This window comes from Rhinolophus sinicus, chromosome 4 (assembly GCF_057876585.1).
Source record: "Rhinolophus sinicus isolate RSI-liver-muscle chromosome 4, RSI-T2T, whole genome shotgun sequence".
NCBI classification, from domain to species: Eukaryota; Metazoa; Chordata; class Mammalia; order Chiroptera; family Rhinolophidae; genus Rhinolophus; species Rhinolophus sinicus.
The window spans coordinates 76,659,701-76,686,671 of NC_142504.1; positions in this window are offsets into that span (position 1 = coordinate 76,659,701).

Genomic DNA, 26,971 nt, shown 5'->3' on the forward strand with positions numbered 1-26,971 from the left:
CAGTATGATAGTTCAAAAATGCAAATTGTATTCCATTACTTTCTTGTTTGAAATCTTTCAGGGCCTCCCAAATGCTTATAGGATAAGGTTTAAAATTCTCAGCCTGGTAATTAGTTCTGGCTCCTGCCTTCTTCTCTACCGTTATCTCTTGCTGCACTCCCTTGATTGGCCCCACACATCATTCAATCATTCATTCAATAACTCTTTTAAAGATTTTTATTAAAAATATAGCTAACATACAATATTATATAGTCATTCAACATTTATATACCCAAAGAAGTGATCACTATAAGTCCAGCAACCATCTGACACTACCACATTATCACAAAATTGTTGACTATATTCCCCATGCTGTACATTACATCCCCATGACTTGTTTTATATCTGGAATTTGGACCTCTTATTCCCCTTCATCTTTCTCCCCCTTTTAAAATTTATCAATTACAGTTGACATTCAATATCACTTTATATTAATTTCAGGTGTACAGCATAGTGGTTAGATGTTTATGTAATTTAAGAAGTAGTCCCCATGATTAGTCTAGCACCCACCTAGCACTATACATAGTTATTACCATATTATTGACTATGTTCCCTATGCTTTACTTTACATGCCCATGACTATTTTGTAACTACCAATTTGTACTTCTTAATCCCTTCACCTTTTCACCCTGACCCCAAACTCTTTTCATCTATCACCCCAACAAATCTAGTACCCCTCTGACACCATACATAGTTATTACAATACTGTTGACTATATCCCTTATGCTATACGCTACATTCCCATAACTACATTGTAACAACCAATTTGTACTTCTTAATCCCTTCCCCTTCTTTCAACCGTACCTCCCAACTCTCTCCCATCTGGCAAACATCAAAATGTTTTCTGTATCTATGAATTTGTTTCTGTTTTGCTTGTTAATTTTGTTCTTAGATTCCACATATAAGTGAAATCACATTGCCTCTGTCTTCCTCTGTCTGATATACCCGACTCAGCACAACACTCTCCAGGTCCATCCAAGCCACCACAGGTGGCAAAAAATTCCCTTCCATGACTGAGCAATAATCCATTGTATATATGTACCACCTCCACTTTATCCAACCTGAGAAGACACCCAGGCTGCTTCCACGTCTTGTAAACAATGCTGCAATGAACGTATAGATGTACATGTCCACTCAAAGTAGCATTTTGAGTTTCTTTGAATAAACACCCTGAAGTGTGATTACTGGTTCCTTCATTGTCTCTTCTTATAACCTTTGTTTTAATGTCTATTTTGACTGGTATAAGTATTGCTACCCAGGTTTTTTGTGGGTTTTTTTTTTTTCATTTCCACTTTCATAAAATATCTGTTTCTATCCCTTTACTTTCAGTCTGCGTGGGTCTTTCTATTTGAAGTGAGTTTCTTGTAGGCAGCATATGTAAGGGTTTTGTTTCCTTATCTATTCATCCCTCTGATATCTTTTGATTGGAACATTTAATCCATTTGCATTGAAAGTAATTGTTGATAGGTATGTAGCTATTGCCATGTCATTATTCATAATTTTGATTTTTTTTTTCAATCTTAAAGAAGTCCTTATAGGGCAGCCGGTTTTCTCAGGGGTTAGAGTGCAGTGTTCATAACACCAAGGTCACTGGTTCGATTCCCACATGGGCCAGTGAACTGCACCCTCCACAACTAGATTGAAAACAATGACTTGACCTGGAGCTGAGCTGCATCTTACACAACCAGATTGGAAAAAAACGACTTGACTTAGCACTGAGCTGCACCTCCCGACAACTAGATTGAAAACAATGACTTCACATGGAGCTGATGGGTCCTGGAAAAACACACTGTTCCCCAATTTAAAAAAATATTTTAAAAAGACCCTATAACATTTCTTGTAATACTGATTTTGGGGTGAGGAACTCTTAGCTTTTTCTTGTCTTGGAAGCTCTTTATCTGTCCTTTGACTTTAAATGGTAGCCTTGCAGGGTAGAGTCATCTTGGTTGTAGGTCCTTGAATATCTCCTGCCAATCCATTACGGCCTGCCAAGTTTCTGTTGAGAAATCAGCTGACAGTCTTATGGGAGCACCCTTATAAGTTATTAGTTGCCTTTCTCTTGCTGCTTTTAGGATTCTCTTTGTCTTAACCCTTTGCCATTTTAATTTAATGTGTCTAGGTGTGGCTCAGTTTGGGTTCATTTTATTTAGGACTCTCTGCACTTCCTGGACTTGTATGTCTATTTCTTTCAACAGGTTAGGAAAGATTTCTGTCATTATTTCTTCAGTTAGGTTCTCAATCTCCTGCTTTCTCTCTTCTCCTTCTGGTACCCCTATGATGTGAATGTTGTTGCTTGATGTTGTCCTACAGGTCTCTTAAACTATCCTCATTTCTAAAAATTATTTTTCCTTTTTTGCTCTTATGATTGGGTGTTTTCTGCTACCTTGTCTCCCAAATTGCTAATTTGATTTTCTGCTTCATCTAGTCTGCTGGTGATTCCTCCCAGTGCATTCTTCATTTCAGTTATTGTATTCTTCACTTCTTTTTTTTTTTTTTTTTTTATTCTTCACTTCTGACTGGTTCTTTTTTATGATTTCTTGTCCATTTTTATGCTTGTTATCTCTTTGTTGAAGTTCTCACTAAGTTCCTTAAACATCCTTATAACCATTATTTTGAACTCTGTCTCTAGTATGTTGCTTGCCTCCATTTTGTTTAGTTCTATTTCTGGATTTTTCTCCTGTTCATTCATTTGAGATGCATGTCTTTGTGTTCTCATTTGGGATTCCTCTCTGTGTTTGTTTCTATGTAAGTAGATCTGCTATGTCTTCCAGTCTTGGCTGGGTGGCCTTATGCAATAGGTGTTCTGTGGGGCCCAGTAGCACAGTCTCTCTGGTCACCTGAGCTGGGTGCTCCAGGGGTGTCCTTTGTGTGGGTTGTGTGTGCCCTCCTATTTATTTGAGCCTTGATTGCTATTGGCACATCAATGGGTGGGATTTACCCTTAGGATAACTGTCTGTGGGGTATTGCCACATCCACTGCTTATGGGTTGCTATGTAGGGGGCTTACCCACTGAGTAGGAGTCTCCCCAGAAGGCTCTGGTGCCTTTTGAGACCACCCTTTATGTGTACCACTTATAGGGATAATTGAGCAGTATTCTGCTGTGGTCTGAAGCCAACTTCCAAGTATGTTGGTTTTGGGGTCTCTTGGGAGGGACTCTGGTGCAGGCTAAGGTCAGCCACTGCCTGTGACTGGCTGGGGGTTACCTGGTAGGGGATACAAAGCAATCTGCCATTGTTCACTGCCTGTACTAAACCTAGCGTGGTGTGTGGAAGACACCACACTGTGAACTGAAGATATCTGCCACCAGTACCAGGCCTGGGGTAACTCTGCAAAAAGCCAGGACACCTGGAGGCCTGCTGCCACCTGCCAGCTCCTTTAAGGTTCAGCCACTGATAAAGCCTCATGTAGTATGCAAGTTGGGTGAAGCAGGGTCTCAGAGAGTTACTGAAGTAGGAACAGTGTGGTGACCAGTGCTGAGCCTGGAGTGACTCAGTAAAAGTTTCAGTGCATACTGAGGCTATTTGCCACCCACCTGGGACACACGGACTCCAATGATTTTCCAAGAAAGAGTGCAATGCAGGAGGGGCTGGTGCTCATGGAGGAAGTGCCTCCAGCGATGCACGAGTTGAGTGAGGTGGGGTCCCAGCTGAGTCAGCAAGGCAGAGCAGTGGAGCTCACCAGGCCAATAAGATTCAGATTTGGTCTGTGGGGGCAGGCTCAACACAGGAAAGATGGTACCCACCTGCTGGCTGCATGGAAGAAGGATCCTTCACTGGAAAAATGCCAACTGTCGTCAAGTCCTCCCCCTGGAAGCCACACTCCTCATTCTGCACCCCCATATGTCTCCAAGGCCCCCTGAGTCACTGTTCCTCTGCTAGAGCCCAAGGTGAGTGCCTGCAAGTGAGTGAGTCTGTGCGCGGGCTGTTTAATAAGATGTCTGGGTTTCCCCAAAGCCTTCTGTCCCACCCAAATGGTTAGAATCCCCACTGTTTTTCACAGACAGATATTGTGGGGGCTTCTTTTCCTGGCACCAGTACTCCAGGCTGGGGAGCCTGGTGTGGGAGGCTGAGGTTTCTCGCTTCTCTGGGTGGAACCTCTGTGCCCGAGATATCCCTCCTGATTCTCATCTTCCACAGGGAAGTATGGGGCTTATTCAGTGTCTCTGCCCCTCCTACCAGTCTTCACATGGCTTCTTCTTTATATTTTTAGTTATAGGACTTTTGTTCAGCCAGACTTCAGACAGTTCTCCAGGTTGATTGTTCTATAATTTAGTTGTAATTTTCATGTTTGCAGAAGGAACCAGGCACAGTATTTATCTACTGTGCCATCTTGGATCTCTCCTGATAACTCTTTATTGAGTGTCCACTATGTACCAGGAGGTGTGCAGCATCCTAGAATGTGATGGGTGCAAGAAAGTGCCCCAAAGGAGGAATGCAACTTGCCATGATCACTCATGCTGTCCAACTTTGCTGGTCTCTATCACGAATGTAGTAGAGCAAACCAACCAGGCACCCTCATATGACTAATTGTTCACCCCAAATCATAACATAGTGTAATTTGCAGTAAAAGAACCCAGTTTAACACAGTTAAAAAAAGGAAAAGACAGTCACAGACTGGGGAAAAAAATTTGCAAACCACATGTCAGAGAAAGAACTTGTATCCAGAATATGCAAAAGAGTTTCAAAACAATAATAAGAAAACAAACCAATTGAAAAATGGGCAAAAGCTTCGAACACTTTACCAAAGAAGATACACGATGACAAATGAGCACATGAAAAGATGTTCATCATTGTTAGTTATTAAGGAAGTGAAAAATTAAAACCACAATGAGACATCACATTTATTAGAATGGCTAAAATAAGAAAACAAAACAAAACAAAAGACCCTGTACCTCACCAGACAATGCCAGCTGCTGGTGAGGATGTGAAGCTACTGGAACTTTGATATGTTGCTAGGGGGATGTAAAACAGTGCAGCCTTTTTGAAAAACAGTTTTGCAGTTTCTCATAAAGTAAAACTTGTGTTTATCATACAACCCAGCAATCACACTTCTAGATATTTACCCAGGTAAGTGAAAACTTATGTTCACACCAAAACCTTTATACAAGTCTTTATCAGAGCTTGATTTGTGATTGCTCTCAACTGGGAAAAAAAGCCCCAAATGTTCTTCAATTGGTGAGTGGTTGTATAGACTGTAGTACATCCGTACCATGGAATCTTACTCAGTAAGAAAAATAAATGAACTGATATACACAACAACACTGATGGATCTCAGGTGCATTACGCTAAGTGAAAAAAGCCAGGCTTTAAAAGCTGTATACTGTATGGTTCCATTTTTATGACTTTCTGGACAAGTTAAAACTATACAGACAGAAAACAAATCAGTGGTTGCCAGAGGCTGAGAGGAGGGAGGAGTGGCTGACTACAAAGGGGCCTAGGGAGGTATTTGGGGTTGATAGAATTGTTTTATATTTTGATTATGGGAGTGGTTACCTGACTACTTGTATATACGTTTGGCAAAAGTCACAGAACTGTACACTAAGGATGGTAAATCTTAATGTCTGCAAATTATATCTCAGTGAGAAAAAAATTCTTGTTTGGATATAAGAACAAATGAGATGTATTTGTGCAATTTCAGCTTCTGGTCAGTCCCTCTCTCTGTCACTCCCATTGAGCTGTGTTGTGGAGTCGGGGAGAATCTTGGGCTGTGCAGTTGCTGTGGCTTCCGGTCCTCTCCTTCCCTGGGGGAGCAGCACATTTAGCCATCCGAGAGCACCTTTCAAAGAGAGCCCACATATTCCTATCCAACTTTGTATCCACTTTATTCTTCCTCCTTCAGGTTCCTATTGAACCTGTTGAGTAATATGATAGATAATTTATCAAATTTGAATGATAAATTAACAAGTTATCTTTTTTTTCTTTAATCCCATTAAGTCAGTAATTCAGAGGCATTTTAGGGATTACACTTAGCTTCTCTAAGCTCTTGGTTTAAAACATACTTCATTGTTCTTTCTTGGTTTTCTTTCTTTTCTCTAGGGTTTCTGGTCTTTACTGAAGATTCCAGGGGAAAATGTAGATGGAACTGATAGGAAAATTACCTATTGCTTCACTCTTCTGTCCCATTGCCAGATGCTCGTTCTGAGTTTTGCGTTGGAGATGATGGTCCTGCCTACAGCTCTTTTGGCTGCAGGGTTTAGTACACGGTTCTGAGGACATCTTGACTCCAGAGTAAGCAGCTGATTTTCTTTTTCCCTTTAATATGCTTCCTGTTTTCTGGTGTCGGGTTTGACTATACCAAGTGTTAGGAACCCAGCACTAAATGAATGAAACTATAACTCTAACATAGAGAAATACACTTTGGTTAAACAGAAACATTTCCCATATTTCCTGGGCTCTTTCTCAATTAAGATGAAAAGAGAAGAGGGCTAGTTCTTGGACGCTAAGTTATTATTTGTTGTTTGTTTTAATTTTCTTGCTTGAATCAAGTATAATTTTAATCCATTTTCTCCAAGCTGAATTTTAAAATTTCCCAAGATGCATCTGGATTCAGCTCTACTGAAACAATATAACTCCAATCTAATTCTTTCCACATCAAAATAGGACAAGATTTCTCTGTGAGAGTAAACAAGAGTATTCACTGTCCAGAGCAGCACAGAAAAGAAAGCGGAGGGGCCTCCTTCCCGCCCCCTCCCGGTTTAATGACACGCTGGTGGGGGATGGGGCAGAGGCCAAGACACAGCGTTTCCTGGAGCCCCAAGCCCTCACTGAGGCGGCTTTCGAGCCCTTTCCCTTCCTGCAATGACGGCCAGCATTCTTTCATAATTCTACAGCTGACCCTGCTGCACAGATTAATTTATTTTTCCTGAATCCAACTTGTCAAAAAATTCCAGGGCCAGGAACCTAGCTATTTCCAAATCAACCTTTCACCCTTGTGTTTCCCAGTGATGTTCTTAAGGAAGTGAGAAATACAGTTTGTTTCAGACCAGGTGACTTGACTGACCCAGGAGAGGTCCAAGTTAATTCTCTTGCAACTGCTGCCTTGAGTGGGCCCAGTCTGTGAACCAAAGTTTTCCCAACTAAGCCAGTGAGATGGCAGCTCAAAAGAAATTTGCCAAATGCTCACCTTAGTCACCCACTATCCTCTCAGTGTCAAGGCCAGCTTCATCCTATCTTTGCCAAAGAAGTTTTCTCTAAGCATTGATTTTTTGTGGTGGTGGCATGTTTCCCCTCCAACAGTTGAAGCTCTTCGTTAAATGTCTTTGGAAACCTCATGTGGTGCTCAACACTGTACCTAACACATACATTTGCTCACAAATACGTGGGCGACTGTTCTGCAGTCCTCCAGAAGTTTGGAGCTGTTTCATTCTTTTTTGGAGCACAGATAGGATTTGTTGTCAGGTAAGTGCCTTCCTGCTGTAGAGGCTCTGGTTGAAGTCTCAGGGAAGCTTGGCTGGGTGTGTCCACATTTTCAGCCTCAGTACTATGGTCTCCTTGGCTCAGTCTGAGGACCCCCCAGCAGATGAACTTAGAGCTCTGGTTTTCTTTGCCTGTTTAATTATCTGTGTCTGCCTCCCCCAGTTTCCCCACCATTTAATGGTATTGACACTGATAATGATAATGATAATGGCAACAAAAGAACTGATAGGTGGCTTAGCATAGTTTGGATTCTGCAGGCCGACCACCTAGGTTACATTCTATCTCTGCTGCTTCCTAGTTGTGTGACCCTGGGCAAGGTGCCTAACTCTGTGCCTCAGTTTCTCATTTGTGAAAAAGGGATAATAATCTCTATTTCATAGGGATGTTGTGAATTATGAGTTAATGTCTGTAAAATTTCCTGTGTTATCTATTATTATTGCTGATAATATAGCAACCGTATATTGAATACTTACTAAGTGTCAGGTACTAGTAAGAGCACCTTACATATGTGATTTTATTTAGATCTTTACAATGACCTTGTGAGATGAATATCCTTCTACCCATTTTATAGACAAGGAATCTAGGGCTCAGTAACTCACATAGCTCATTCTGCTAGTGAGTGGTAGAGCCAGGATTCAAACCCAGGGCCTCCTGCATGTGAAGCCTTGCTCTTAGGTTGCTAATACATCTTCTCATATTAAGGTTTGAATCATAAATATGGTAGATTCATTCTGGTAGCCAACTTTTTTTTAAAATCTGGATTTGAAGGGAAATGCAGACCCTTATTTTATTCTGCTTCCATATTCTCTCGCCTCCCGTCATGGGTGGTAAAATACCTTGCCAACAAAGTGGAGAGAAGTGGAAGCTGATACAGTCATATCAATCACAGCTTTTAAGCCTTTAGGATGGCTGGATGCCTCTGAGAGGCTGGCATTTGTGAAGGCTAGGCTGCCACGGCTTGAGGGAAATTTTGGATGGCAGAGGAGATTTGGTGGTTATACTTTTGTCTTTTTTACCAAATTGCTCCTATGACCGGTTAATCTAGTTGTATAGAGTTGAGGTTGCAGACATACCTGATACTCACACTTCTACCATCTCATTAGCTTATGGTATCTGACACAGGTCAGATAGATCTAGGCTTAAATGCTTCTTTTTGCCTTGTTGGGCAAACCCAGGAAGCCATTTAAACTCTCTGAACTTCTCTGAAAAGAAAATGAATGACACTTTATTGATAGGTTTTGGAGGGAATTAAAAAGTAGATATCATGGCTCCTAGTAGGTGCCCCACAAGTGATTTGTGTCTCTGGCTCCAGTCTAGAACCACAAGTGGTGGCAAGACTTTTACAATTAATAACAGAAGGATTTATTTAATATATCAGACTTAACCTTTATCACTAAATAGAAAACATTAAGTGTGTATCCTCCAGACCCACATTATAACTGAGCGCAAGCCAGTTACTTGCATGAAATACATATTTATCTTCCCAACTCCCATGTAAGATAAAGATTGTCTCCATCTTGTACATGAGAAAACTGAGGCCCAGGAAAGTAATTTGCCCAATGTCATACAGCTGGTTAGTAGGAGAGTCAGGATGGATCCTTATGACTCTAAAGCAATGCCACCTTTCTATGAAAGGGATAGCAAAAATGTCATTCATTCATTCATTTGTCAAATGTTTGTTGATCATTTGATATGTTCTTGGCACAGTTTTAGAGGCTATGTGGGAACTTATACTCTAGCTGAAGAAACAATCACACAAATATTGCAAACTTAGTAGCCTGAACTCTGCACCCCTCTTACTACAAAAAACTTGAAAATTCCTGATAAAATAAATAGAAATATTTTAAATTGTATAAATGAGCTCATAAAAATGTAAAGGAAATCCCCAAGGTCCAAAAGGATAGAAGAGGAAACTGAAAACAAAGTGGTATATATTTTAGTTGATTTTTGAGTTCTCCTGGGGAGAGGGGAGTTAGTGGTCTCCCCTAACTCTCAAACCTAGAAACATGGCTTTTAATGCCCTGGGACTGGAGGGGATCCGAGACCTGCATAAATGTGGGACACTCCAGGGGCCACACTCTCAATGAAAGTGTGGAATTGAGGAGAGGAGACAGACCCACCAGCAAAGTAAGAAATAAGGGACAATGGCCTGGAATCAGGGTGGAATAAGATGTATCCTGTGAGAACCTGTAACAATAGGTCACTCACATTGCTTTAGGGTTTAAACTGATACTCTCCATATGGTCCAGGAGTGCCTCCCCTTTTCCCCAAGCCAAATGACTAGTGAAAAACTAGTGCTTGGATGATATTAGCCCTGGGGTGCCTGGTAGAAGCAAATGCAGAAAGGATCTGGAGGGAGATACCGTCAACCCAGGCAGCACAGAATTCATATAAAGTCCCATAGAATATGAGCTAACAACCTCAAATTTCAAATCACACACACACACACACACACACACACACACACACACACACACACAGAGTAAACCATGAGCTAGCATTAGCCCACACAGAGTCTGTGGAAATTGCCACAGAGTAGCAAGAATTTGAAGACTCTGTGGGTTGAACTTTAAAGGCTGAAGTGATCTGGGGCTGTCTACAAGTGGACAAGCCAGCGTCCTCAGCATGAAGATGGGTCTACACAAAGACAAGAAGGTAGGTCTTGGCAAGTTGTGCTTAAGGATGGTAAGTGGTTAAGACTAGCAGGAGGTAAAAGTTTTGTTTAGGGGTCAATAAAGGATAACACTGAAACATTAATTTAGGCCAAGTTGTGAAGGACTTTGAATGTCTTACAGAAGGTGGAGAGGTGACATGATGAAAATTTCAAAAGAGGTCTTTCCAAAATATCTGGGGATACTTAGAAAATGCAAGGAAGGAAATAGAAAGGAGGACCAGGGTTGGTATCTGGTGGGATGAATGGCAGATTGGGAAAATGGGTAGGGGAAGGAGTAGTCTGACTTGTGAGAGTTGGAGGAAAGCATGTATGTCCCCCCTTATGGGGGAGGTCTCCCCTCCCCCCTTATTTAACCCAGAAGTTTCAAATTGTGTCCTGCAGCATTCCTCTAAAATGCCTGATGGGGGAGAGTGGTGGGTGGAGGGATATGGGAGAAAGGTGTGCTATATTATTTCATGCAATTTGGCCCTACATAAACTTTCATTTGGAAAAATAATTTTGAAGCTTTGAAAAAATAGTAGAGCTTTAAAAAATTATTTTGTTTTTTTAAAGCAAAGGAGTAAGCTAAACTCTTAAGCCAAAATGCCTTCAGCAAGAAGGTGTTGGCATGATATACTTAGTTCTCCTTGTAGAGAATCATGTACAATAAGGTGCTTAATATATTATCTTCTTTTGGGAAGAATGTGATAACAATTGGTCAGCCCCTCCAGATAATTCTGTCCAGCCTATTATCAGCTTTGAGGAATTTATCCCCACCCCTTTCGGATCCGCCATTACCATGGCAATAAATAAAGGAAACCCCCAGGCACGGGGAGACCTGCCCCCTACCTGAGGATGGATTGACATCAAAACTAGGACTATAGTTATTCCACAATATTGGTGGAGTGCAGAGTCCTGTGTTAGAGATGGCAACCTTACAGGGGTTGAGAAGGGCCCCTTTGTCTGGATGAACCATCTTTTCTCTCCTCTGCCAGGGCTGTAATTTCTGCTCTGTGGCCGGGGGAAGGCCAAGGAATTTGAACCTGAGCAGAAAAAAAAGTAGAGGGGTTTGCATGAATTTCATGCTTGGTGTGCTCTAATCCATCTTTGTTAGACCCTTGGCAGAGAAGGTGAAAAGAGCAGGGACAGGAGGAGTTGGGGTGGAGAGTTGGGTTGAAACTGCTAGAAGATGCAAATTGATAAATAAACATTAAAACAATGAAGCTCTGCTAATCCTCTGACAAAGGACAAATTGCTAATCCAACCTCCCTGCTAGGATGGCTGTCCCAGTTGAACAAAAGCGGCTTTTATAGTTTATGTTTTATTTGTAAACTGACAGCACTGGTCAGTTAATGGATTTACTCTCACCTGCCTCTGAGGGGAGGGGTGGTGGCAGGTAATCCTTTCTTTCTCCACCCGTCTCAGGGAAGTAGTCACCGGATCTGACCAGGAAAGACCTTGGAGGATGTGCCAAATTTTAGCCACTTTAGAGTAACTGCCAAATTGTTTGTCAACAATGGAGCCAGTGTTTGAAAGGGAGAGGTCTGGGGAGTGGCGAGCCTTTTCAGCTCACAGTTCATGAGAGAGGCCTTGGGTTTCCCTGCCTTTCTCCAGCCTCCTAATTCCAGGGTTTGAGGCTTTCTCAGGGAAAGGCGGTTGTCAACGCTTGTTGTTGATGGCAATTCTCTGAAAAGATAGCTGTCACCCAGGCTCCTTCCTCTGGGAGTCTCCCACTTCTCCCACTTCCCTCTGCAGGCTCATGGTGTCAACTCATTCATTATTCCAACTGATCTTCCAGAGGAGAGTCTGGCTCTGAGACCTAGCATCCACACAGACAGAGCTGGCCCCAAAGTAATCGTAATCGCCTGGGGCAAGGCACAGATAAGTCCCAATCTCCAGTGGCCTCTGGCATTCTTTACTCCCTGTTAAGTCTGCCTTCTGTCATCCCATTTCCTCCATCTCAAATGTCAAGGTGTCCTGGCCAAGCTGAAGTGCAGCTACCCAAAGGGAAAAGACAGATATTTTTTCTGAAGTAACTGCCACTCGTGGGCCACATGCTGCTACTGTTTCACGTGCAGCAATCCTGCTTGAGGGTGCACAGGCTGTTAGAATGTCAAAGGTCTTCACACTTCCAGGATTAAGGAACAGGAGAAAACACTTGAATCATTTCTAGAGATTGCTTCAGAAGCCCTAACCCATGCCCACAATAAAGCAGTGATTTCAAATACGGACTCAGAATTAACCGTGAGTGACCGGGGTGTAGCCCAGACTGGGCCTTTGAGATGGGGCCTGAGGTGGGTTTGGAGTGCTCTCCCACCATGCCAGATGTTTAAAAAAGTGACGGATGCAATACCCAGTGCCATACTTTCATTTGACAGGAGACATCAGAGCATGGACTCTTGGTTCCTGATCATCTGACTGATGTGTTAAGACTCAGGAAGAATTTTCTGTCAGTGTAGACTCAGATGCCTATTTCAATGTCTTGTCCCAGAGGCCATGGCTGGAGAGTTGGTCCCAGGGGACAAGTTTCCAGAGGTGGAGGGTGAGGGCTGACTGATTGGGGCTGAGCTGATGTCATCTTATTTGGTTTGGATCTGAGGCATAGCTCAAAAAGACCTCCCACTCTGCAAGGGATGTCCCCCTTGATCTGATGGGGAAACTGACATTAAAATGGTTCCCTGCCATGTGGAACTGAGCTAAAATGGTGGCCCCAGTTGAGAGAGAAGTCCCCAGCCTAAGCCCCAGCCCACTTCCACATAACCCCCTCCAAACCACACCTTGAGCCAATCACCAGATGACGCCTACCCCTTCCCCGACTCAAGGAAGTCCCCAACCCATAAAAACCTGCTCAAAACCTTGCTAGGGGCTCAGTCTTTTGGGAAGGATCCCGCTGAGCTCGCCGGCATAATAAAACTGTGTTCTCCTTGATCTCCGCGTGCCGCTTGAGTTTCTCGGTTCTTGCCGTTTTTCTGCAACATTTGGTTCCCTGACCAGGAAACCCAACCGCGCTGGCCACCAGTGTAGGGCGAGAGGTGGGCCCCGGAGTGACTGGGAACCCGAGAAGGGTATAGGTATGCCCCACCGATTTCAGCAGACCCCAAACCGGACCTTCCCTGGGTGACCACTGCCCGTACCTCCCCAGCTGGACCCACTGAGAGGGACCAGAGACAACCAGCCGGATCCTCCCATTGGACCAGGTAAGCCCCGGGGCCACTGTCCAAGTCAGTCCTGTCCCACGTGACAGAAGGGGAGCCTGACCACCTCCCGCTGAGTCCCACTTCCGACTCCAGTTAGGGCCATTCTGGAGGAGGGCGTCTTTCCTCCCTAAATGAGTGTGTGTGTGCTTGGTCCCCAACGGGATTCTGTGTGGATCCACAGCCTGTCGGCTATGGAACCCGAGTGAGCCCCAACGTGCATTTCTGTGGTAGCATCATAAGGCATGACGGTGATTCGCACTCTCGGGGTGCGACCTGGCCCAGGGTTTATATGGGCACACCTTAGCCAAGACACACCCTAAGTTCCCATGAGGGAAACGGCCAGGTGGGCACCTGATTGAAACCCTTCCCTTGTCCCGGGCCACCGAACATCATGGGAGGGAAACACGGGAAGCCCATGGTTCTAGACTGCACGTTAAAGAATTTCAGGAAAGGTTTCGGAGGCGACTGCGGGGTCAAAATGACCCCCAGACGTCTCCATGCTTTATATGAGCTGGAGTGGCCAGGTTTTGACGTGGGATGGCCCCCAGAAGGTACTCTTGACCTCCTCACGATTCACTGAGTCTACGTAGTTGTCACCGGGACCCCAGGACATCCAGACCAGTTCCTTAAGTTGACTCATGGTTGGAAATAGCCCGGATCCTTCCTCCTTGGGTACGGTTCTGCTCCAATAGTAAGGGACAGTCCAGGATCTACGTTTCACGGAACCCACAAGGCCCTGCCCAGAAAGACATGGCTAAGGCCATTTACCAGGGGGACCCTGACAATGAGCCGCCACCACCTCCTTACGCAACACGGCCAACGGCTGGCATGGTCCTGCCGCTTCCAGACACTCCGCTTCCAGCCTCGGCCTCCCCATGGTCCCAACCCAACCAGCCCGGAGCCCGACTTCATAGGATTAGCGGGAATCGAGTCGGACTAAAGAGGACCGGGCTCATTCGAACTCAGCCCCTGCGAGCCCATGGTTGACTTAGATGTAGGGGGCCAAACAGTGACTTTTATGGTAGATACTGAAGCAGAACACTCGGTAGTCACCACACCGGTGGCACCGCTCGGGGACCACAGAGTCACCATAATGGGAGCCAGCGGGGATCAAGCTAAGAGCCCACTGTTCTGCCAGGCTCGGACTTGTAAATTGTGAGGACACTCTGTGTCACATGAGTTCCTCTACTTACCGGACTGTTCAGTTCCTCTCCTGGGGTGCGACCTCCTTACCAAGTTAGGGGCGCAGATCTCCTTCTAACCATCAGGTCAGGCCACCATGTCACTGCAGCCTCTGGCGGAAGGATTTATTCTGTCTATCACCACCCCGAGGGAAGAAGAATGAAGGCTCTACAGGGCCGGAAGTGTAGAACAGAACCTGGAAGCATAAAGGGCCGATTTCCCGGAGGTTTGGGCTGAAGATAACCCGCCTGGGCTAGCGAAACATAAGGCCCCAGTTTTAGTGGAACTGAGACCGGAGCTTAAACCCAACGGCTACACCAATACCCCATCTCCAGGGAAGCTTGGGCAGAGATTCAAAAACACCTCGCCCATCTCAGAGCAGCAGGGATACACGTAGAGTGACAGTCGCCATGGAATACGCCCCTCCTGCCAGTAAGGAAGCCTAATGGAGAATACCAGCCAGTACAAGATTTAAGAGTAGTAAACCAAGCCACAGTCTCCCTACACCCCGTAGTTCCAAATCCGTATACTCTCCTCAGTCAGCTGCCCCTGGAGTCCAGATGGTTTACCTGCCTGGACCTGAAAGATGCATTTTTCTGCATTTAGTTGGTGCCCCAGAGCCAATCACTGCTCACCTTTAAATGGACTGAACCTGATACCGGCCGGTAGCTCCAGCTGACATGGACTCAGCTCCCACAGGGCTTCAAAAACTCCCCAACCCTCTTTGGGGGAAGTGCTAGCCTCAGGTTTAGCCACCTTCCCTCGAGAAGAATACTGCTGCACTCTATTACAATATGTGGATGATCTTCTCCTAGCCTGTGCCACCGAGACCAAGTGCCAAACCACGACACGGGTATTCCTGTTCCACTTAGCCGAGACGGGGTATAGAGTCTCCTGAAAAAAAGCCCAGCTCTGCAGAGACACCTTAGGTCAAAGACTCATAGTTAAAGTACGCCACTCGATCACCACCTTAATGAACAGTGAAGGACACCCATGGCTGTCAAATGCACAGCTGACTCAGTATCAGGGGCTACTCCTGGAAAACCCTCAGATCTCGTTAGAAAGTGTGTGTGCCCTGAACCCAGCCACTTTTTTCCAACCAAGGAAGGGGATCCAGAACATGACTGTATAGAAGTTATCAATGAGGTATACACCACGAGACCTGACCTCCGGGACAGCCCACACCCTAATCCGGACCTTACTCTGTATACTGATGTCAGCAGCTTCCTGGGGACGGAAAACGTAACACAGGGTATGCAATAACCACCACAGACGAGGTACTCGAGGCAGGGGCACTTCCATCTGATGGTCGGCCCAACGGGCAGAACTATGGTACTAATAAGAGCCCTTACTCTCTCCGAGGCCTGAAAAGTCAACATCTACACTGACTCTCGGTATGCCTTTGCTGCCGTCCATATCCATGGGGCTATACACAAAGATAGAGGCCTTCTGACCGTGGAGGGAAAAACTATTAAAAATAAACAAGAATCCTTAAGCTCCTACAAGCCATTTGGCTTCCCCAGCAGGTTGCGGTTATCCATTGTCGGGGCCACCAGAGGGGCAACGAGCCATCAGCAGTCGGGAACAGGCTCGCCGACACCACGGCCAAATCAGCGACGATGGGAAGCCTTAGTGAACTACTCTTGGTCACTGACACGACCACCACGTCCCTCCCATGGTACACAGAAGAAAAACTCAAATGGGCAAAGTCAGAAGGGGCCACTAGATTGCCACAAGGGTGGTGGCAACTACCTGATGGAAGACTCTCATCCCAGCCCTGCTAGGTCCGCAAGTAACCGCCTCACTTGTGCAAAGAACAGTCCAAAGTCACTCCATCTGAGTGGCAGGATTAGGCAGGCCAACCTCTCACCCTTTCATCCCTTTTCTCCCTGGCTTCCTGGACCTGGCACTCTTCTGGTTCTCCCTCTTCTCAGGCCCCTCTGCTCTCTGCTGCTCCTCCCTCAGCTGGCTCCTATGCATCCTTAAGGGACTTCTCAAATGGATCTTCCTCAGCGAGAAGCCTCGGGCCTAAAGTACGTTCCCTCATTCTCTCACCACATCTTGTTCTCTCTTTCTATATAACTCAATTTGTAATTAGCTTCTCTTTGTATAGGTTTATTGTCTGATTTCCCTTTCCAGACTCAACTCCATGGTGGAGACCATGTTTGTGTTGTTCAGATTCTACACCAGTGCCCAGCACCATGCTTGGCACATAGTAGGTGCTCAATAAATATTTGTTGAATGAGTGAATGGATGGATAAATGCATGCTTACAAGGTATTAGGTATGCTAAGCACCTAGTGGCATTTAGTGCTGTTTCTTACCCTTTTATGTGTCCATAGTTAAGGTTTTGAGGCTATGGTCTTAAGCTTCTCATCATCCTTGCAGCTCCTAGAGCAGCTCTCCTGATGAGGCAGGCTGGTGCAGTGTTTAGGAGGGAAGGCTCTGAGTTTAAAGTCCAGCCTTTCCACCTACTACAGCAGCTACGTCACCTTGTTTTTGCTTAATGTCTTTTTGATTGACTGGAATGTTTAGCACAATATGGTATGATAATGCTAGTATTTGGTATTTTTGTTTTATTTCTGACTTTAATTAAAATACTTTTAATATGATGTTGGCTGTATATTTAAGATATTCTTTATTGTTTAAGAGTGTCCTAGTTTTCCAAGTTGGAAACCTATTGAATAGATTTTTCATATTTATCAGAGTGAGTATTTTCTATTAAAATGTAACCTAAGTCCATGGTATTAGATTTTCTAATATTAAACCATCTGGGTTATCCTATTATAGCCTATTGGACATAATCATTTATGTAATACACTGCTTTAATTTAATTTTTCTAAGATTTCATTTAGAATTTTCTCGTGTCTGTCAGAGTGATCTTTCTAATATGAAAATATGAGCAAGTCATTTCAGAGTTCAGGTTTGCATTGTTTCCTAGACTTCATCTATACTGCATACTCGGGGACCTACTCTGCTCACTGCATTTAACAATTCTTTTACCAACTACACTCTGTGCTTAAACCATACCCAGTTGCTCCTGGTTCTTTGGATATGTCACCCTCTTTCATACCACCTTGCTTTTTCAAAAGCTGTTTTCATCATCCGAAAAGCATCCCCCATCCCCAAGTCTGCTGGCGAAGTCCTGCTCGTTCTCCAAGTCTCACCCAGAGCTCTAGCCTTCCTCCTTCTCCTCAGCACAGCACCCCATTCCTCTTCTGTGCCCTTTTAACATCCCGGTTACCTCTCAGTTACAGGACCGATCACATTGCATGCAAACTATCCCGCTAACGGGTCCTTATTATCCACCAGCCTAATGGCTTCCACACTGGGATCCAAGCACACCAGAGAGTAAGTAAGGTGGGGAGAGGGGAGAAAATGTTACAACTTCTATTTATATTGTTTATTGCCATATGTTTTATTTATATAACCATGTATTATTTAAGCATTTATTTATATAAATGTCAGTATGTTTTATTATATACGTATGTATATTTACATATATACATACTTATAACAGATCTCATATATGATAGTATATGCACATCCTATCAAATAAATTAATTTACAGAAGCTGGGTGTGTCTAATAAATTAATTTACAGAAGCTGTGTATGTCTGCTCAATTTTTTAAACTGATGAGGCAAATGATAAAGAAAAATGTTGAAGACCATTGCATGAAACAATGAGTAGAGTCTTTGAAGGTGGGTTCCTGTTTTAGCCTCAAGTTATATCCTCCATCACTATCACTATAGTTGAGACAATAGATTTGCTTGATAAATATTTGAAAGGTTGAATGAAAGAGTCTGAAAAAAGTAGATATTTGATAAGTTTTTGTACTGGAGTTTTCTTAATATAAGAGTTATAAGTACTAAATTATATAGTGATCCAATTTAACTGGTGGTTATTAAGATTGATATTTTATAAGAATAAAAATCTTCACTGTACACCTGAAGCTGAAGCTGAAGCTGAATAATAATGAATGTCAACTATAATTTTATATATATATATATATATATATATATGATCACAGGATGTGGAGTGCAGCATAGGGAATAGAGTCAATGGAATTGTAACAGCTACCTATGATGTAGGAGGGATAATAGATTGGGGGGTGGTTACCACTTTGTGAGGGGTGTAAATGTCTATCTATTACATTGATTTGTACACCTGAAACTAATAATAATAATAAAAAAGAATGAAAATCTTCAAAGGGAGAGGAAATGGACCATTGTGAATTATGGACTTCTGCATATGGCTTGGTGTTCATTTAAGCAACTGGAGCTGGTTCTTCATCAGCCTCCAGGTGTCTCTGCACATGGTTTGTGAGTTCATGGGTTTGCTGCTACATCCTTCCCCCTCTGACCTCATGATTTGTTCCCCCGTTGTCCCATCCCTGCTTCAACCTTGATGGTCCCACTGGCTCAATAGTAGGGTTGCCAGATAAAATATCAGACAACCTGAGACATTTTACAATAGGAGCCAATAGAACGGGGTGGAAAGCAGAGTTCTGAGGGGTGGACAGATCTGAGACTGCATCCTGGCTCCGCCACTCACCAGCAGTTTGAAGTTAGAACACTTGACACCTGTAGAAACGGATGATAAAATCTCCATCAAAGGTCCATGATGACGATTGGGACAGAATGTATGACAGTCCTTCACACAGTGCCTGACACATAGTGGGTGCATCAGTTAAGATACAGTCAGCAGGGACGGATGGGTGGCTCAGTTGGTTAGAGTGGGAGCTCTGGGCAACGGGGCTGCTGGTTCGATTCCCACGTGGGCCAGCGAGCTGCGCCCTCCGCAACTAGAATGAAGTCAATGAGCTGCCGCTCAGCTCCGGGGTGGCCAGATGACTCAGTTGGTTGGAGCGCGGGCTCTCAACCAGAAGGTTGCCAGTTTAACTTGTGCAAGGGACGGTGGGCTGCGCCCTCTGCAACTAACAACTGCAACTGGATCTGGAGCTGAGCTGTGCCCTCCACAACTAAGACTGAAAGGGCAACAACTTGACTTGGAAAAGTCCTGGAAGTACACACTGTTCCCCAATAAAGTCCTGTTCCCCTTCCCCAACCAAAACCTTAAAAAAAAAGGAAAGAAAAGAAAAAGATGCAGTCAGCTGTAAACAGAAAAAACCCCAACACACACTGGCCTAAATAACAAGTTTATTGCTTTATGTCACTGAAAACCCAGAGGGCAGGCTTCAGGGTTGTTTTAATCTAGTTGCCCAATCATGTCACTAAGGTCCTTCAAGATGTTGGCCTCATCCCAGGACTGCCTCCTTCCTTTTTGCAAGATGGATACCCTCACTGTGCAGGACTTTATGCTTCCTCATCACTAAAAATCCTGGGCTTCCCTCCAATGAAGCTATATTTGGTCATGTGCTGTCACACCCTGGACCAGTTGGCTTTGAAATGCCAAGTGTCGATTAGTTCAAATCTGCATTGTGTGCTTAACCCCAAGCCAATCAATGTGGCAAAAGGGCTGAAATAACAGATAGGCTGTGACCAAGCAGGGTTCATACCTTGAGCTGGTGGTGAGTAAATCCTACCTGAACTTCATACCTATAAGGGGGTGGAATTCATGCTAGCAAGATAACCACAAGATTACTGCAACAGGTGCCCAATAAATATTATTATCAGTAATGAAATTCCACATTCTGGAGAGTAAGTTTCCTTAGGGCCAATACTGAGTAGTTCTCCGCCTTAAAATAGTAACCATTGTCTTTTGAGTTCTAAGAAATATTACATTGTTTTATTCAGGTCTATCCCCTAGTCATAGATCCACATTCTTCAAGTGCTTCTCCAGTGAGTTTTAAGTGGATTTTTAGGTCATAGCTGGCTTAGGTCCAAAGCTGTCTTTTCTATCAAGGTAGTGATAGCGATGGCAGTATTTTCATCCATCTGAAGTAGAAAAAGCTGGAAAAAAATTTATAGGCCATCAGCTATTTGGATCTGCCACCCAACCTGTTATTGGGTCTTTTGTTATGTGGAATTACCCTCTGTGGGTCAATTCCATGAAATAAACATATGCATTAGATGCAAAGCATATTTGGGGCTTTGAAAGAGGATGGACATGAAGCAAACCACATGCAGTCTTTTCAGCGGATGAATGACCTATGGATGGGCCGGTTACAGTTGCCAGTTACAGCTGAACTCTGGGAAAGAGGTAGGGAGGTGGAATGAAATGGAGGGCAGCTTTTAAAATTCTCAGCCTTGCAGCTGCCACCTGAAGGTAATAACACTGCCAGTGGGAATAAAAAAGAAGTCCTTTAGCTTTGGCTTCTGCAGATCTTGCTCAAGCTCTGTGAAAGGTAATGAGCTCTTACTCTTTTTTTTTTCTTTTTATAAGACTTTCAAGTCTTTTCTGTCATGTACGTTTATCCAACAAGACTTAGTTCAGTAATGTCTCTAGAGATGTGTAGGAGACAGATTTTGAGTCGCTTGGCCGACATCTCTCACACCTCACAGGACAACATAACTTTGCCCTCTGTGGTTTTTTTTTTTTCCCACCAGGGATTTAGAAGACATGTGAGACTTGCCTGTGTTTCCTAAGAGTGAAGTTCTGGTGTTTTTTTTTTCCCCCTTTTTTTGTATTTCTTCCACCTCCCTCCATCCCACTCTGGTTCAAGCCGTTGTTTCTCAGTCTGGTTGTGCAGGACACAGCTCCCTGGCCCATGCTGGTATTATGAGCATTGTGCTCCCCCCAGCTGAGGCAGTTGGTTGCCGGTCGTCGGTCGGCCACTCACGGCAACTCTTGCCGGCTGCGGGCCACTCCCGCTGGCCACTGGCATCTCATGGCAGCACACAGTAGCCCACGGCAGCACACTGCAGCCCATGGCTGTTCACGCTGGCTGCCGGCCACCAGCTGCTTATGGTAGCACACAGTAGCCCAGGGCAGTATACAGCAGCCCATGCTGGTCACCAGCTGCTCACGGCAGCCCAGCTCCAGGGAGAGCCGTTGTTCACAATCTTAGCTGTAGATGGTGCAGCTCACTGGCCCATGTGGGAATTGAACCTGTGACCTAGGTGCTTGGAGCACAGCGCTCCAACCACCTGAGCCGCTGGGCCAGCCTGAGAGTGAAGTATTGATGAGGAGGTAACCAGGCAGTAATTTGTTCTGGAGGGAGCAGGACATTTGTGATTGTATTAGTTTCCTATTGCGGCTATAACAAATTATCAGAAACTTAGTGGCTTAAAATAACACTAATTTATTACCTTATAATTATGGACATTAGAAGTCTTCAAATTAATGTGTTGGCAGTGCTATGTTCCTTCTGGAGGCTCTAGGGGAGAATATGTTTCCTTGCCCTTTCCACTTCTAAAAATTGTCTGCATTCCTTGGCCCATGGCCCTCTCCCTGCATCTTCAAGGCCCACAGTGTAGCATCTTCAAGTCTCTCTGTCTCTTTCTCTCGATCTAATTTCTGTTTCCATCATCATCTCTCCTGTTCTGATTCTAACCTCCTGCCTCACTCTCATAAGTTTCCTTGAGATTACATCAGGACCACCCCAAAATCCAAGATAATCTCCCCATTTTAGGATCCTTAACGAAATCACATCTGCAAAGACCTTTTGCAAGGTAAGGTGACATAGTCACAGGTTTCAAGAATTACAATGTGGGTGTCTTTGGGGCCATTATTCTGTTTACCATTGTGGTCTAGTTTCTTCTTCTCTTCTGTCTGATCTTTACTTTTTTTCCTTTTAAAATTTATTTATTTAAATAGGTAATATAATCATAGGGTTCACATAAAGAAAACAATACCAAAAAAGATATGCAGATGACCAAGAAGCACATGGAAAGATGCTCAACATTATTAGTCATTAGGAAAATGCAAATCAAAACCAGGCGGTACCATTTTATACCAACTAGGACGGCTATAATAAAAAATATGGTAACTAACAAGTGTTGGTGAGGATGTGGAGAAATTGGAACCCTGGTACAACGCTGTGGGAATATAAAATGGTATAACCACTGTAAAAAACAACAGTTTGGTGGTTCTTCAGAAAGTTAAGCATATTAGGTTGGTGCAAAAGTAATTGCGGCTTTTGCAATCATTTTTAACCGTTTAAACTGCAATTAGTTTTGCACCAAACTAATAGAACTGCCATATGACACAGCAATGCCACTTCTAGATATATACTCAAAAGAATTGAGAGCAGGGATTCAAAACAGATATTTGATGTACATGAATATTTATAGCAGTATTATTCACAATAGCCAAAATGTCCATCAACAGATATGGATAAACAAAATGTGATATATCCATATAATGAAATATTATTCAGTCATAAAAAGTAATGAAGTATTGATACATGTTACAGTGTAGATGAAACTTGAAAACATCGTGCTATGTGAAAGAAGCTAGACACACAAAAAAACAGTCATTGTATGATTCCATGTATATGCAATATTGAGAATAGGTAAATCCACAGAGCTAGAAGCAGATTGGTGGTTACGAGGGTCTAGGAGCAAAGGGGAATGGAGAGTGACTGCTTAATGGGTACAGAGTTTTCTTTTGGAGTGATGAAATGTTTTGGAACTTGATAAAACTGGTGGTTGAACAACATTGTGAATGTACTAAATGCACTGAGTTGTATACGTTAAGAGTTAATTTTATGTCATATGAATTTCTTCTCAATTTAAAAAAAGCAAAGCAATAAACAAAGTATATATTTGAAAAATCTTACTCCTACTTCTATCCAACCTGCCCAGTTTTCCTGCACCCCTATAGATAACCACTTGAATTAGTTCATTGTGTATCTTACCAATGTTTATGTAAAAACAAGCAGATATGAGTTATTTTGATTGTCTCCCTCTTTTCCCACCAAAGATAGCTTGCCATATATATATATATATTTTTTTTTTTTTACTGTTTTACATCGAATAATACATCCTAGAGTTCTTTCTATATCTTTAATATTTTCACATCTGGATGATAGTCCACAGTTTAAATGTAACAGTTTAATGTAAGCATTTAATGCTAAAAATTTCCCTCTAAACACTGTATTAGTTGCATCCCACAAATTTTGATATGCTATATTTTTTATCATGCAGTTCGATACATGTAGTTTTTCGCTGAGACTTCCTCTTGACCAAAGAGTTATATAAAGTTATGCTGCTTAATTTTCAAGTATTTGGAGATTTTTCTGTTACTCGTTTCTAGTCTGATTCCATTATGATCAGAGAATACTTTGTATGACTTCAATTCTTTCCATGTTTTTCCCTTTTTAAAACCCTTCTATTTTGTAATAATTGTAGATTCCCATGGAGCAGTAAGAAATAGTACAGAGAGATCCATATACCTGTTATGGATTGAATTGTGTTCCCTTCAAAATTCACAAGTTGAAGTCCTAACCCTCAGTACCTCAGAATGTGAGATTTGGAGATTGGGTCATTGCAGAGGTAATCAAGTTAAAGTAAGGTCATTAGCGTGGTCCCTAATCCAGTATGACCCGTGTCCTTATAAAACAGAGCGAAGATGTTGTGAAGACACAGAGAGAAAACAGCCATCTACAAGCCCAAGAAGTGACTTGGAATAGATTCTTCCTCACACCTGCAAAAGGAACCAACCCTATTGACATCTTGATTTTTGACTTCATGCCTTCAGAACTAGGAGACAATAAATTTCCATTACTTAAGCCACCCATTCTGTAGTTCTTTGTTACAGCAGACTAGCAAATTACTAAACTTAATCCAGCTTCAATCAATGGTAACGTCTTGCAATCTTACATAACTATAGTTTAATCACAACAGAAAAACTGACATTGAACTAATCCATAGACTTTATTCGGATTTCACTAGTTTTACATGTACTTGAATATATGTGTGTATCTTTGTATTTAGTTTTGTGAAATTTTATCATGTAGATTCATGTGACCACTACAATAGTCAAGATAAAAAACTGCTCCATCACAAAGATCTTTTGTGCTACTCTTTTATAGCCACAGCCAGCTCTCTCCCATCCTACTCCCTAACCCTGGCTACTACTAATCTGTCTCCATCTCTATAATTTTGTCATTTCAATAGTGCTATAAATGGAATTATATGTAACCTTTAGAGATTGTCTTTATTCACACCGCATAATTTCTTTGAGACCTATCCAAGTTGTTGTATGTATCAATAGTTCATTCCTTTTACTTGCTGAGTAGTATTCCAAGGTATGAATGTACCATAATTTGCTTAAGCATTCAATGGTTGAAAGACATTTGAGTTGTTTTCAGTTTGGGGTTATTATGAATAATGCTGCTATAACCATTCATGTACACGTTTTTGTGTGGACATAAGTTTTTTCTTGTTGTTTTTGGGGGTTTTTTGCCATCTTTCTCTCTCTACTTTACCATTTTGACTGGACCCCTGGACATAAGTTTTCATTTCTCTGGGATAAATGATATATTCCTTTACTTTCATTTTTCCTATACCATTTTGTTTTAACTGAGTTTCTTATAAAACACCCATAATTTCATCATTTTAAAATTCCATTCTACCAATCTCTTTCTAATGATTTTTTTCAGACTATTTGCATTTAATGTAATTATTTATATGTTTGGATTTAAGCCTACCATTTTATTTTGTTCGTTCCCTCTGTTTTTTGTTTGTTTGTTTGTTTCTTTGTTTCCCACCCCATGCTTTCTTTGGAGATATTTGAATCTTTTTAGTATTCTATTTTTTTATTGTGTTTGTGTTTTACTATGTCTCTTTGTATAATATTTTTAGTGATTGTTCTAGGAATTACAAAATGCATCCTTACCTTTTCAAGATATTTTACCACTTCAAGAAGAATGGAGGGCCGGCCTGGTGGCTCAGGTGGTTAGAGCTCCATGTTCCTAACTCCGAAGGCTGCCGGTTCGATTCCCACATGGGCCAGTGGGCTCTCAACCACAAGGTTGCCAGTTCGATTCATCGAGTCCCGCAAGGGATGGTGGGTAGCGCCCCCTGCAACTAAGATTGAACACGGCACCTTGAGCTGAGCTGCCACTGAGCTCCTGGATGGCTCAGTTGGTTGGAGGGCATCCTCTCAACCACAAGGTTGCCGGTTCGACTCCCGCAAGGGATGGTGGGCTGCGCCCCCTGCAACTAGCAATGGCAACTGGACCTGGATCTGAGCTGCACCCTCCACAACTGAGATCGAAAGGACAACAACTTGACTTGGAAAAAAAAAAGTCCTGGAAGTACACACTGTTCCCCAATAAAGTCCTGTTCCTCTTCCCCAATAAAATCTTTAAAAAAAGAAGAAGAAGAAGAAGAAGAAGAAGAAGAAGAAGAAGAAGAAGAAGAAGAAGAAGAAGAAGAAGAAGAAGAATGGAGAGGGGGGCTCATGCTGTTGGAGCTCGGTACTCCTAACGCCGAAGGCTGCTGGTTCAATTCCCACATGGGCCAGTGGGCTCTCAACCACAGTGTTGCCGGTTAGACTCCTGCAAAGGATGGTGGGCTGTGCCCCCTGCAACTAACAACGGCAACTAACCTAGAGCTGAACTGTGCCTTCCACAACTACGATTGAAAGGACAACAAATTGACTTGGAAAAAAATCCTGGAAGTACACTGTTCCCCAATAAAGTACTGTAAAAAAAAAAAAAAAAAAAAGAAGGATGGAGAAACGTTACTACCACATAGGACCTTTACTCTCTCCGCTTCATTTTGTAGTTGTTTTATGTGTTATATTTACAAACATTGTGTCAAGCACTATTATATTTTTGGTTTTTAACCATCAAGCAGAGTTTAAAGAATTTGATAGAAGAAAGTCTATTATTTTTACCCATGTATTCACCATGTCTGCTATTCTTCCTTCATTCCTGATGTTCTAAGTTTCCATCTAGTATCATTGCCATCTGTTTGAAGAATGTAATTTTAGAACAGGTTTCCTAGCAAAAAAAAAAAGTCCATTTTCTTTGTTTTGAGAAGATCTTTATTTGACCTATGTTCCTGAAATATATTTTTGCTGGATATTGAATTCTGGGTTGACAGTTCTTTCCTTTCAGTATTTTAAAAATGCTATTCTACTTCCTTCTGGTTTCTATGATTTCTGATGAGATGTCTGCGGTTATTTGGGTCACTGTTCCCATTGCATCATTTTTTTCTGGTTGCCTGTGAAATTTTATTTTTGTCTTTAGTTCTAATTAGTTTGATTATAATACTTCTGGGAATGGATTATTTTGTTTTGTTTTCCTGTTTATGATTTGCTGAGCTCCTCAAATCTGTAGGTTTTAAGAGTTTTGCCAAATTTGGGAAGTTTTTAGTCATTATTTCTTCTTTTTTTTTCTTTTTTCTTGCACTGCACTCTTTTCTCTACTTCTGAGACTCTGATGACACAAATGTTAGGATTTTTGGTGTTGTCCCACAGGTTCCTGAGATTTGTTCATTTTTGCCACAAATCTTTGTTCTTTCTGTTTAGATTGGAGAATTTCTATTGATCTATCTTCATGTTCACTGACTCTTGCCTTTGTCATCTCCAGTCTGCCATTGAGCCCATCAATGAGTTTTAAATTACATTTA